The sequence below is a fragment of the Ambystoma mexicanum genome, chromosome 1p, assembly GCF_040938575.1.
Source record: "Ambystoma mexicanum isolate Mex_15411 chromosome 1p, UKY_AmexF1_1, whole genome shotgun sequence".
NCBI classification, from domain to species: Eukaryota; Metazoa; Chordata; class Amphibia; order Caudata; family Ambystomatidae; genus Ambystoma; species Ambystoma mexicanum.
Window position 1 is genome coordinate 53,566,424 of NC_090921.1, and position 12,209 is coordinate 53,578,632.

At 44.3% G+C, this 12,209-nt stretch overlaps 1 long non-coding RNA gene across 1 annotated transcript in view; it reads right to left on the reverse strand.

Moving 5' to 3' along the window:
• Positions 1–12,209, reverse strand: part of LOC138580422 (uncharacterized) — a 47,501-nt gene that overhangs the window by 17,942 nt on the left and 17,350 nt on the right. Inside the window, exon 2 of the long non-coding RNA XR_011304309.1 lies at positions 2,754–2,783. This is a non-coding gene — a long non-coding RNA (uncharacterized lncRNA). The remainder of the gene's footprint in view (positions 1–2,753; positions 2,784–12,209) is intronic.

Sequence of the window (12,209 nt, forward strand, 5' to 3'; positions counted from 1 at the left end):
GAACAGGGGGGTTCTGATAACTGACCCATATATTCCTTACTTTGCTGGGTCTCATAACTGAGCAACATCTGCCCAGGTTAGACCTACAGCTTGACAGGGGCATGGAAACAGTTTCCAGGTCATTAGAAATGCCTCTGGCTCGTGGACAGTATGAAGGTCTCCCAGTAATATTACAAACATTGCTGGATGGAAACAAATGTTGAATAAATGCAGCCATGTTCAGCCATGTCTGCATTGCATTGTCTTTCTATGCAAGTGTGTCCCCTAAGCTTTAGGCTTAAGTTAAAACTGACCCGTTCAGAAACCTGTGAATCTAGACAGAGTTTCCCTGTGGAACACTCAGAATGTCAATTTGATGGTGTCTATTAAGAAGAGGGATATAAAAAGGCAAGAAACAAGAGCGGCCAGTGTTGACCAGGCAAGGTGAGAAGCATGAAAATCATTGGCAATCGAACCTGCTCAATGAGTAAATTTGTGTCAATCACTGCCTCCTGCTCAGGCTCAGAACGATGGAACGAAGCAGTCCTGAGCCTATGTTTTCCGTGACGAGAGGACATGACACAGAGAATTGACCATGTGATAAATTGATTTGATCTTATTGAACTTGTAACTTGAGTAAGGTGGTAATGGCAAGTTCATTGAAATGAATAGCGTCTTTGGTGACTGGTCAGCCATTAATATTGTCTCAGCTACCTTCAGAACAATTGGATCCAAGGACCTTCAGGTTGTTGCTCGAGTGGAATAGGCCAAAGAGAAGTTCACTATGAGAACTGGTAGTTCTAGGTCTATGGTTAAGGATATGGTACCATACTGCAGAGAATGGAATAACATGAGGTATGATAGTGAGCTTAGGAGTGAAGATAGGACGCAGAGTGCTGCTAATGATAAACATGGGGTAAGCATGATCAGACTAGCCGCACCAGACTTGGGATGTCGGCCATCCTCCAGGAGGGCGGTACATGCTGCCTGCAGATTGATGCAAAAACAGGATGGTTCCCTACAAATACACAGTCAAATATTGGGACTCGTCCCTGGCTGTGAGAAGGACAGTGTGCTCTCCTTCATTACCCGGTGACACAGGTGCTACATGCATGACAGGCCCTCCTATGATGTCCTAAGGACATAGTTATGCGAGGATCTTGGGTGGCAGAAGAACTACATTTTTAAGCAGAAATAAAATAAATAATGAATAGTCTGCTAGGGGATCTAGGGAAGACACAAATGGGTTAATGCAAAGTCAGTCACACAGCACCAAATGTGAACTATCAACTTGTGCTTTAGAGGCCCAAATTTGTATATTGGCAGATAGTTGAATCAATACAGCCTAACACGTGTTTTGAGCATGCACGTGCTCTTCATCAGAGGCTTGTAACGAATAGTTAGTATTCCATCTGACAAATAAGTCCAGTCTGGCAGAGTTTACCAGCTGGTGTCCTGTAGGGTAAGTGATCAACTCTAATCCTTCGCAGTTGCGGTCAGTAACTTCATAATGCTTTTCACGGGTCTGAATTCAAAAGCATTATGAATTTACTGACCGCAACTGACTCTCTGATTGTACTGGCTACTGTATTTGTGCTGGCTGCTGTGTCTGTGCTGGCTCTCTGATTGTACTGGCTGCTGTGATTGTACTGGCTCTCTGAATGTACTGGCTTCTGTGATTGTACTGGCTGCTGTGATTGTACTGGCTGCTTTGATTGAACTGGCTGCTGTGATTGTTCTGGCTGATGTGATTGTGCTGGCTGCTTTGATTGTGCTGGCTGCTGTGATTGTACTGGCTGCTTTGATTGAACTGGCTGCTGTGATTGTTCTGGCTGATGTGATTGTGCTGGCTGCTGTGATTGTGCTGGCTGCTGTGATTGAACTGGCTGCTGTGATTGTTCTGGCTGATGTGATTGTGCTGGCTGCTTTGATTGTGCTGGCTGCTGTGATTGAACTGGCTGCTGTGATTATACTGTCTCTCTGATTGTACTGGCTGTTGTGATTGTACAGGCTGCTGTGATTGTATTGGCTGCTGTTATTGTACTGGCTCTCTGATTGTACTGGCTCTGTGATTGTACTGGCTGCTTTGATGGTACTGGCTGCTGTGATTGTGCTGGCTGCTGTGATTGTGCTGGCTGCTGTGATTGTGCTGGCTGCTGTGATTGTGCTGGCCACTTTGATTGTACTGGCCACTTTGATTGTACTGGCTGCTGTTATTGTACTGGCTGCTGTGTTTGTGCTGGCTGCTGTGTTTGTGCTGGCTCTCTGATTGTACTGGCTGCTGTGATTGTACTGGCTGATGTGATTGTACTGGCTCTCTGATTGTACAGGCTCTCTGAGTGTACTGGCTGCTGTGATTGTACTGGCTGTTGTGTTTTCAATGATCAGAAAACCCATGTGTGTGCGATAGGCTCTTTTGCCACGATACACTTTGTGCTGCTTTTTCACTAGACACTGATTGTAATGCTCTCCCTGGAAAGCTAGCAATGACCAATCATTAGTCGCCTGGCATGCAAGGTTAGCATGCATTTTCCCCGCTCGTTTGAGGACATTTCTCGATGCTAATAACTGTCTGCACGTAGTTCCTTATGCACTGGCCCAGGACTTGATGAGAAACCCTAGACCTTCAGGTAGAGGCAAGTCAAACTAATGTGAAGCATAATGTTCTCTAGGAGCCTTTAAACTGTTACTGGAGCAGAGCACATCATGCTGTCCATGTATCCATGGGACAACATTCCAAAACATGACACTGATTAATACAAATTGGCACTTACCTGGGTAACCCTGTGGCCGGCCCATTACACCTACAAGAGGGCAGAAGAGCACAGTTTCAACTTTCGGTATTTACCTCATGCATATGTATATTCAAAATCAGATCCATATTTCTAAAGCATGTGTGCTTTCATATATATGACTGAAATACCACGTTTCAGTGCATGTCTATTACATTGATGCACATCACCTGAGCATGCTGGAGTTAGAGTCAAGACCTTTCCCAGCCTGCCAACCAGCAGAAGGTGGGTTAATGAGGCCCCAAATGTCAAGAAGCCAATTCTCTGAACACAAGGTTCTTGCCTCCCATAACCCTTAGCATGCTGGAGTGAGAGTCGAGACCATTCCAAGCCTGCCAACCAGCAGAAGGTGGGTTACTGTGGCCCCACATTTCAAGTAGCCCTTTCTCTGAACTCAAGGTTCTTGCCTCCCATAACCCTTAGCATGCTGAGTGATAGTTTAGACCTTTCCCAGCCTGCCAACCAGCAGAAGGTGGGTTACTGTGGCCCCATATTTCAAGTAGCCCTTTCGCTGAACTGAAGGTCCTTGCCTCCCATAAACCTTAGCATGCTGGAGTGAGAGTCGAGACCTTCCCAAGCCTGCCAACCAGCAGAAGGTGGGTTACTGTGGCCCCACATTTCAAGTAGCCCTTTCTCTGAACTCAAGGTTCTTGCCTCCCATAACCCTTAGCATGCTGGAGTGAGAGTCGAGACCTTTCCAAGCCTGCCAACCAGCAGAAGGTGGGTTACTGAGGCCCCACATGTCAAGTAGCCCATTCTCTGAACTCAAAGTTCATGCCTCCCATAACCCTTAGCATGCTGAGTGAGAGTCAAGACCTTTCCCAGCCTGCCAACCAGCAGAAGGTGGGTTACTGTGGAACCAAATGTCAAGTAGCCTTTTCTCTGAACTCAAGGTTCTTGCCTCTCATAACCCTTAGCATGCTGAGTGAGAGTCAAGACCTTTTCCAGCCTGCCAACCAGCAGAAGGTGGGTTACTGAGGCCCCAAATGTCAAGCAGCCCGTTCCCTGAACTCAAGGTTCTTGCCTCCCATAACCCTTAGCATGCTGAGTGAGAGTCGAGACCTTTCCAAGCCTGCCAACCAGCAGAAGGTGGGTTACTGTGGACCCACATGTCAAGTAGCCTTTTCTCTGAACTCAAGGTTCCTGCCTCCCATAACCCTTAGCATGCGGGGTCTAGTTTGCATCATTTACTGATCCTCTTTCTCATGGTGTCCCTCAAGGCTCTGTCTTGGGTCCTCTTCTTTTCTCTCTCTACACCACCCCTCTCGCTGCTATTATTTCTTCCTTCGATTTTCCCTGTCTCCTGCATCCTACTGATTCCCAAAACCTTCTCTCTTGTTCTTATTGTCTGACTCTATTCTCTCCTCACGTTCTGCTTGTTTACTTTCCATTCAGTCATGGGTGGCGAATCACTATTCTGTCATTGTGTGTAAGGCTTCCTAGTGGCGAAAGCCTGGGTCTCTCCCACAACAACAACACATATATTGTATTCAGATTTCTCCATATTAATGAAAACAACAGTATTTCATCATTACTTTGACTATGACCTCATACTTTGTGGAATTACGTAACGTGTCGTGTGCTCAGGCAGTATCTGGAGTGCTCATATTCATTGTAACTATTTCATTTTGTTCTGAGGTTTTTGTATTTTCTGCTTGTGCTTCCCCCTATAGTCACCTTTAATTGAATTCCTTTTCTCAAGCTGCTTAGATTACTAAAGCAGCTCATGTCTTTATTTCTGTCTTTGCTCCACCAAGCCTTTCCGCAGTCTAATGCCGGCATTATACCACTTGGATTTTGGCACGGCATGAGCCGCAGCCATTTCAGATAACCCAGCATTCACATTCACGGGCAATCCCAGAGGGGTCTTTAGAAAATAGGCCACAAGTTCCATCCCCAGTGCTCCAGTCAGTGCTCCTGGGGGAAGGCCTGCAAGCTGCCTTAGAAATGTGCCTTTTGCCACAAGATTGTGCATGGCCCCAAATGTTGCGGCCATGTAGAGTCATTGAATGCATCAACCGCAAGGCATTTGCCAAGTCTGAAGCCACTGTACTTTTAATAACATTTTAGTGGTCCTTTGGACTTTAGGAGGGATTTTGCGGCTATGTTCCTGGTAGGAGCAGACCACTCCCTGCAATGCATACATGTTAGTCCCAGGTATCCTTCTATGTTATAATTATTAGGTGGGCATGTGCTTGACTTGGCTTTTTTCACAAACACCATCATTCTTGACTTGATTTTATTTTCCAACCTATGCATGCCCAGGTATTCTTCAGCATAGTGTAGTCCTTGCTGAAGGCCAGCCGGGGTCAAATCCAATATTGTGGTGTCATCTACATATAGGTGCCCAATACATGGAACAAAATTCAATTGCAGGTGGCAACGGTTTCTCCCTGCAGCGTTTGGGTCCACATCTTCTAAAAACAGAATGCATAGAAGTTGTCCTCCCTTGGCAGCATGCAGACCTGTCTGTCCAGGAATGTCTTACCCTTTGGGTCAGGCAGCAGAGATGGAGAACTCTGACCTGAACTGAAGAAGGTAGTCACTGAGAGGTGCACCTTGATGGAGGCGGCGGGCAATCCCTACTGCAACCAAAAAAGGAAGTAGTTGCAGTACTTTGACAATGTTCAGAGGAATGCTGCAGAGGCTGTTGCGTCTATTTTACTTTTGTAAACTTTCCTTGTTGAAGGGGATTTGCCTCTGCAAAAACTGACATTTCTTCGCCAAATAACTCGGTCTTCCAGAAGTAGGGCTGTTCAGCAGTCAAGCTGTTAATGATTGGAATCCTGTGTCATGATATAGGTTGTTCCCACCTGGATTTGTGCGGAGTGTCAGATGAGCCTGCAGGTGGGTCGGATCCATGACTGTCATCTTGAACACTATTGTATGCCAAATCTACCACGTGCACACCGGGACAAGCATGATCGCCTTGCATGGCAGTTTCTCTATGTGCCGCAATACTTCCGGGGTCAAGGGGATACGGGGAAGAGGAATTTCCCTGTCCAAGCAGATGCAAGAGATTCTCCAAACAATGCTGACTTTCAAAACCTGCTTAAACCTGCACCAATTGGCGTTCATCTTGGTTGTGAAGAGACCTACGGTGGGGACTCGTATGGCATGAAAAGGTATTTTTTTCATTTGACTGAAAATTAAAAAAGACAGATTTAGAAATATTGCTTTGAGAACACACAGAGCGGTCTTTCTAAACCTTAACTATCACGCCTCTGCCGCGCACCATTGTGCACAGGGTCTGACAGGCGCGACGGGGACGACGGTTGTGAGGCGTTTGCTTGCATTTGTGTATGTTGTGGGATAGTGTTTGTATTGGGGAGCGGGCTGGGGAGAAGGTGTGTGTCTGCGCGTGTATATTTGTATGTGAGGCGGGTTTGGACGCGTGCACAAGTTAAAAAGATGTTCGGGGGTAAAACCCCCATATTTCAAAGGGCAGGCAGAGAGTCATGTATTTTTTTTAAATTTAAGACTGCACCATATCAGCTGAAAACAATCTGGCTTTGTTGTATGTGGCCTTTAATATTCTAGATTAGCACAGAGAACCTGTCTTCGTTTGTGAGTGCTATATTCTTGTCCGGAGCTGAGTCCAGTCAGCCTCCAGTCCTTGCTGTTTTTTTGGGAGTAAGCAGTCATTGTGAGGAGCTGCACTATGTGCTCAACCTCTTTCTATCTTCAGTGGCATCCTGTTTAAAACTCCCTCCAGAGCGCGGAGCGCGGCACGGAGTCCAGAGCTGAGTCCAGTCAGCCTCCAGTCTGCCTACATCATCGACGAGGACACCCCCAACATAAGGCAATGTAAGGCATTGAATTGTCGGATTACCGGTAAGAGGAAAGTATGGTTACTGATGTACGGGCGCAGACGCGGCAAACAACTTTGAACACTCGAAATCAGTCCGAGCTTTCATTCACAGCCGATGCTTCCATCTCAACAGCTGGCGTGAACATTGTTGCTCCCTCTTCCCGTCTCCCTCATCCCACATTCCCTTCATTGCCCCCCCTGTCCTGCCTGTCTGCTGTGGCAGACACTCCTTGCCTTTCCACCCCCTCCTCCCCCTCCTCCCCTTCCTCCCTTCCTCCCCTTCCTAATCCGGTACAACTTACCACCGCCTCGCTGTCTTCCGCGAGTTTCTGTGGTGAGCTTGAATGGGGCCGACTTGAATGCCGACTCGAACGTTGCCCCAGCTGATGTAAACCTTGGTGAAATGTTGTCGGTCGACGTTCTGGCTGAAGCACCGACATCGCAGTCCTTGAATGTTAAACCTTATGTACTCCTGTCGGAAACATTCGGACATGTTATTGCCGACATAATGACTAATCAACTGGAAAGTCTCCCAGGATTGGTTGTGAACAAAAACTTAAAGCAGCTGCCGTCCCAGGCACATAGAGATGAAATTGATCGAGCCACTCAGACTATGTTGCCCGACTCCTTGCCTGAAGTTTCCCAAGCAAATATGTTGGGTGGTGTGGGCAGTGAGACTGTGGGAGAGGTGTCCTTAAATACAGCCCCATTTGATCTTGACCAAAATATAGCGATATCTGGGGCAAATGATCATCATCTACCGGTGCCACCTGCGCCACCGGCGATGATCGAAATTGACACCGCCTCCTTTCTATCTCCGTTTGATGTTACAGACACTGAACTTCTGGCTCTAAAACTACCAAATGGATTAGGAAACCAAACACACTTTTCCTTTGTCCCGCCTTTAAACAACAATTCTATACACAGCCCTACAGACAGCAGAGTTGTTGCTGAGACTACGATGTCTCGAAACGAGGCAGACGTATGTGGAAGAGATGTTTCACGTCAGCCTGACTCCCTTCCACCAGCGCCCTCGTTGCCCTCTCTTCTGACAGGCCCTTCTACGAAAAACCACAAAAAAAGTCTTGAGATTTAGCAGGACGCGAAGCGCGGCTAACTGAGAGGCTGACTGCGGATTATCAAGCAGTTAAAAACAAATTAATACACAGCTTTTCTACGGCCCCACAGAATGTATTGCTTCCAACAAAAATGTTGTTGGCAAACAGCGAAAAAGGAGTGAAGTTCGCGCAAGATCCTAATGGCACGCTTAAATCTTGGACAAATACACCCCACCAAAAAGATTCTCAGAATATCCAAAATATTGATACTACGTTAAAAAGAAAATCACAATCAAGCTCCTCCAAGGAACCGACTGAGAACCTACGATTTCACTGCAGTACTAAAGTATCCCAGCAAGCTCAGCAAGCGACAGGAAATGAATGGTGCTCTAGCAGACATGATGAACAGTCAAATCTTGAATCTGAGTCTGTTAATCATTCCAAAGAGAATTTATCGGTTGCAGCCGGAATTCAAATCCATAACAATGTCCTAGCGGCAACATCATTGGCATTGATTCCTTTTATCAAACTCATGGAACAAGTAAACAAGACTGTGAAAGATCAAAATGCCTTGCTGCACAATATGACAAATAAAGTCTCGTCTTTGGAACAAAACAACGTTCACTTAGTGTCTAGAGTTGAACGGGAAGCAGAAATCTAATTTCAATGGCAAAACCGCCTTGGGGACATTGCTATGAAGGACCACACAGACAAAAACGATCAAATGGAGGCGATTTTAGAAATCATGAAGTGGTGTCGCCACTCATTCTCCAGAAGTAAGACAGACATGGAATATCCCCCTAATGAGAGACCTCTACATCGCACAGTGAAATTAAATGCGAAAACAAGGGCAAAGGTAGACCAATGTAGTTCGACTGACATCTCTAAACACATAACTGTCCCAGGAAAGAACTTAGAGATACCTGTACTGGATAAAGCAAACAGTGAAATCATTGTGATTGCTGAACCACATTTGACTTCTACAGCTGAAAAACAGCCCAATGGTACTCTTGCAAACAAACCACACGAAGGGTCTGGATCAGACCAATGTAAAAACAACCCACTTGAAGCAATAGCGGTGGAAGCTCAACTTCCAAACCACGCTGCTGCACCGAGTTCTAAAGGACCCGTTACTTCTTTCAACATTTTTACTGGAACGGCAAAACTGTTTGTTCCTTCGATTACATCAAAACTAGGTGAAAAATCTATAAAAGCTCAAGCCAAAAAACAATCAACAAATAAGCAGCAAAATAAAATGAAAAATGTCAGAAATAAAACAAAACAGTTTGTGAGAAATCTTTCAACTCCTCACAAGTTGGGTCTGTTTTCACGCAATACACCAAACGATAAACAGGATGATAATGAGTGTATGCCTGTTCGCAAGTCCATGCCGAAAGAAATAACTAAAATAAGTGTGGTAGATCCTCCTAATCCAAATAAAAGACGAAGACTGGATTCTAACACTAGCTCAAAGAAAACTGATGTAAGTGTTATCGACTTATGTGATCTGTCCACATATTCAGCCGAGTCTGACGAATTGCAACAGTCAACACAAGAAGAAGAACTTTACCGCTCGGCCAGGAATCCTCCTCAAGGCCTGTGAAAAATCCACCAAGCGGAAATACCTAACGAAGGAGAAAGAAAGAAGACTTGCTTAAATGCAAATCAAAATTGCCCAAACGAGAATTCACAAACCTACAGCAGAAAGGATGACAATGATGTGGCTCACCAAAAAAAACTGACCTCCTTAAAATTAAATCCTAAAATGATGGCAGCCCAATGGCAAAAGCAAAAGCAATTGAATCCTAAAGAAACTGTGCCTGCTAAATCTAGACTGGAACAAAAACTATGGAGACTTAGGCTCGAGAATATTTTTCCAGATGCAAATGAAGTTAACCTGAATCGCAGAAATGTAATGCAATTGCTACACAACTTTCCGTCACTGAGAACGATAACGTAAAATGACATAGCCATTGTGGAATACATCATCGAGGACTCTCTAGATATGGTCTATCTACATATCCCTTCCCAGGCAGTAGAAAACACCATGCTCGCTGCAAAAGACGAGCTGTTGTCATACGGATTCGATCTGACATTAGAAACAACACACCGAAGAGACGGCTTCAGAAAAGCTGTGTCAGCTGTTGGTGAGCAAACCCATGAACAACGTCGTGAGGCATTAAGGAAACAATTTAACATCCAAGAAAGAACAGCCGGTAACCAAAATATCTCCTCCCAACCTTCAACACAGACTCGCGCGAATAGAACTTAGCTATTACAAACTAAGGAGGACGGAAATGGCCTTATATCATGGAATACTAGAGGTTTCCGGCACTTGTTTCAGAATTTCAACATCTCGATGAAAACCAACTTTGCAGTATGTCTCCAGGAAACATGGCTGCGGGAGGCGCCGTCTAGAGAAGGATATTCAATCATATTAAACCCGGCTGGGAAAAATCAATTCGGTCAACCGTTCTCTGGTCTTCTGACTATGATAAATAACGCATCAGGCTGGGAGATTTTAAAATAATTCTCTCCAAACTTGTTTGTGCAAGGATTAATCCTTCAAAACAGTCAGAGATCAAATGTACCATTCCATCATCTACTAATTCTCAACACCTATTGGAATTCAGCCATGATACCCTCATCTCATTTCATTCAATCAATTACAAAATTGATTGATGATAACATGGAATTATGGTCTGACCTACAAGTGATATTATGCGGAGACCTGAATTTCTCGTGGTTTGATGAGAATTTGATAATGAAAAAATTCAAGCATCAAGCTTACTCAACATGCAGAGGCTACCAATTTGACTCAGCCATGATTGCCAGGAACTGCCATATGCTCAACGGTCAAACCAAAGGTGATCGTCCTCCGAATATTACGTGGCAGCGTGATGGTACAAGAAAAATCATTGACTACATTTGGGCATCAAATACAATGCTAAATGAGATTCTACAGCTGAAGGTCTTGAAATCATCAAGCAGTGACCATAATCCACTTGAACTAACTCTAAAGGCATATTTCCCCAGAAATGCAGAGATCTTCAACCAACCAATTGAGGTGAATCAAAGAGGCAACAGACTAAAAATAATAGCAAGCAATTGCGGAAATTGAACGAAATGATAACCTCAGAGGAGACCGCTTCATGCGACAAACTAAACTATCCTGCGTTGATAGTAGACTTTCAAATCAAGTTCAAACATCCGAATTGCTGCTCCTTTCAAAAGAAATATGAATTTAGTACACTGGTGTCTCTAAAAAAAAACAACTATGCCGTGAGCTCAGGAAATTAAATAAAGAGCCAGATCCAAATAAATTGTTGCAAAGGAAACATCTAAAGACACAATATCAAAACTGGTTGAAATGCTTCAAAACGATGAGAGATCAAGAAAGAGGTGAACATCATAAATAATAAAACAATATTCCAGCAGGCGAAGACCCATCATGGTATCTCTAAGGCCACTTGGGAACAGCACATTTTGGTTTTTGGGAGCAACAAACATCAGCTGAGTGACGAAAGACTTGATGAAGTCCAGTCTTGGAATGTAATCGAATCTAAAGAAGATATATCAACAGCAATTCGACACTTAAAAGACTCGCGAGCCGCTGGACCCGATGGCCTTTCCAATGTCACACTGAAAGCAAACAACTAGCTGTGGACAACCTTCATTTTCCATCTACTCCTAACAATTGCAGCAACAAAAATGATACCTAAATCTTGGAACTCAGCCATCATAGTTCCCATTTTCAAAAAAGGATGCCGCGATGATCCGGCCAACTATCGACCAATTGCTCTCTTAGATATCCTGGGGAAGGTATTTGTGTCTTTTCTACAACAGAAATTGTCAAAGTGGGCTATGTGTTCCGGTCACTTCGACTTACGTCAGACAGGTTTTACCAAAGGCGTAGGAACAGAAGTGAACTTAACTATACTAAACCTGCTGAAATTAAATGCTCTACAACAAGGCAAGAATCTTTTTATTGCCTTTATTGATATGAAACAGGCCTTTGACTCCTTAGATCGAACAAAATTGTGGAAAAAACTGATAAACTGGTTGTGTCCATCGGAATTACTGCAGCCGATAATGGCTCTCCACAAAAATACCTCAGTTAGAGTGCGAATCAACGAAGCAGGTGAACTGACTGATAAAATAAGAACGAATAAAAGAGTCAAACAGGGGTGCCCTTTAGCTGCCCTGTTATTCAAACTTTTCATATCCAATATATCTGAAGCATTTACACAGACACGCTGTTTCCCCCCCGAGGATAGACAACAACAGCATTAGCTGGATAATATATGCAGACGATATTGTCCTAATAGATGCAACACCAATTGGACTTCAGAGACTGTTATATGCATTGGAAAGCTATCTATCAGACAATTTGCTGCAAACCAATGTAGAAAAAACAAAGGTCATGTCGATCGGAACTACATCCAAAAGATTAACAAAGAACTTTAGATGGAACCTTGATGTACTTCAGATCCAAGCTGTATCATCTATTAGATACCTGGGCATTGTTTATAACATCTCAATAAGAGAGCATGAATGGATCTGCGACCT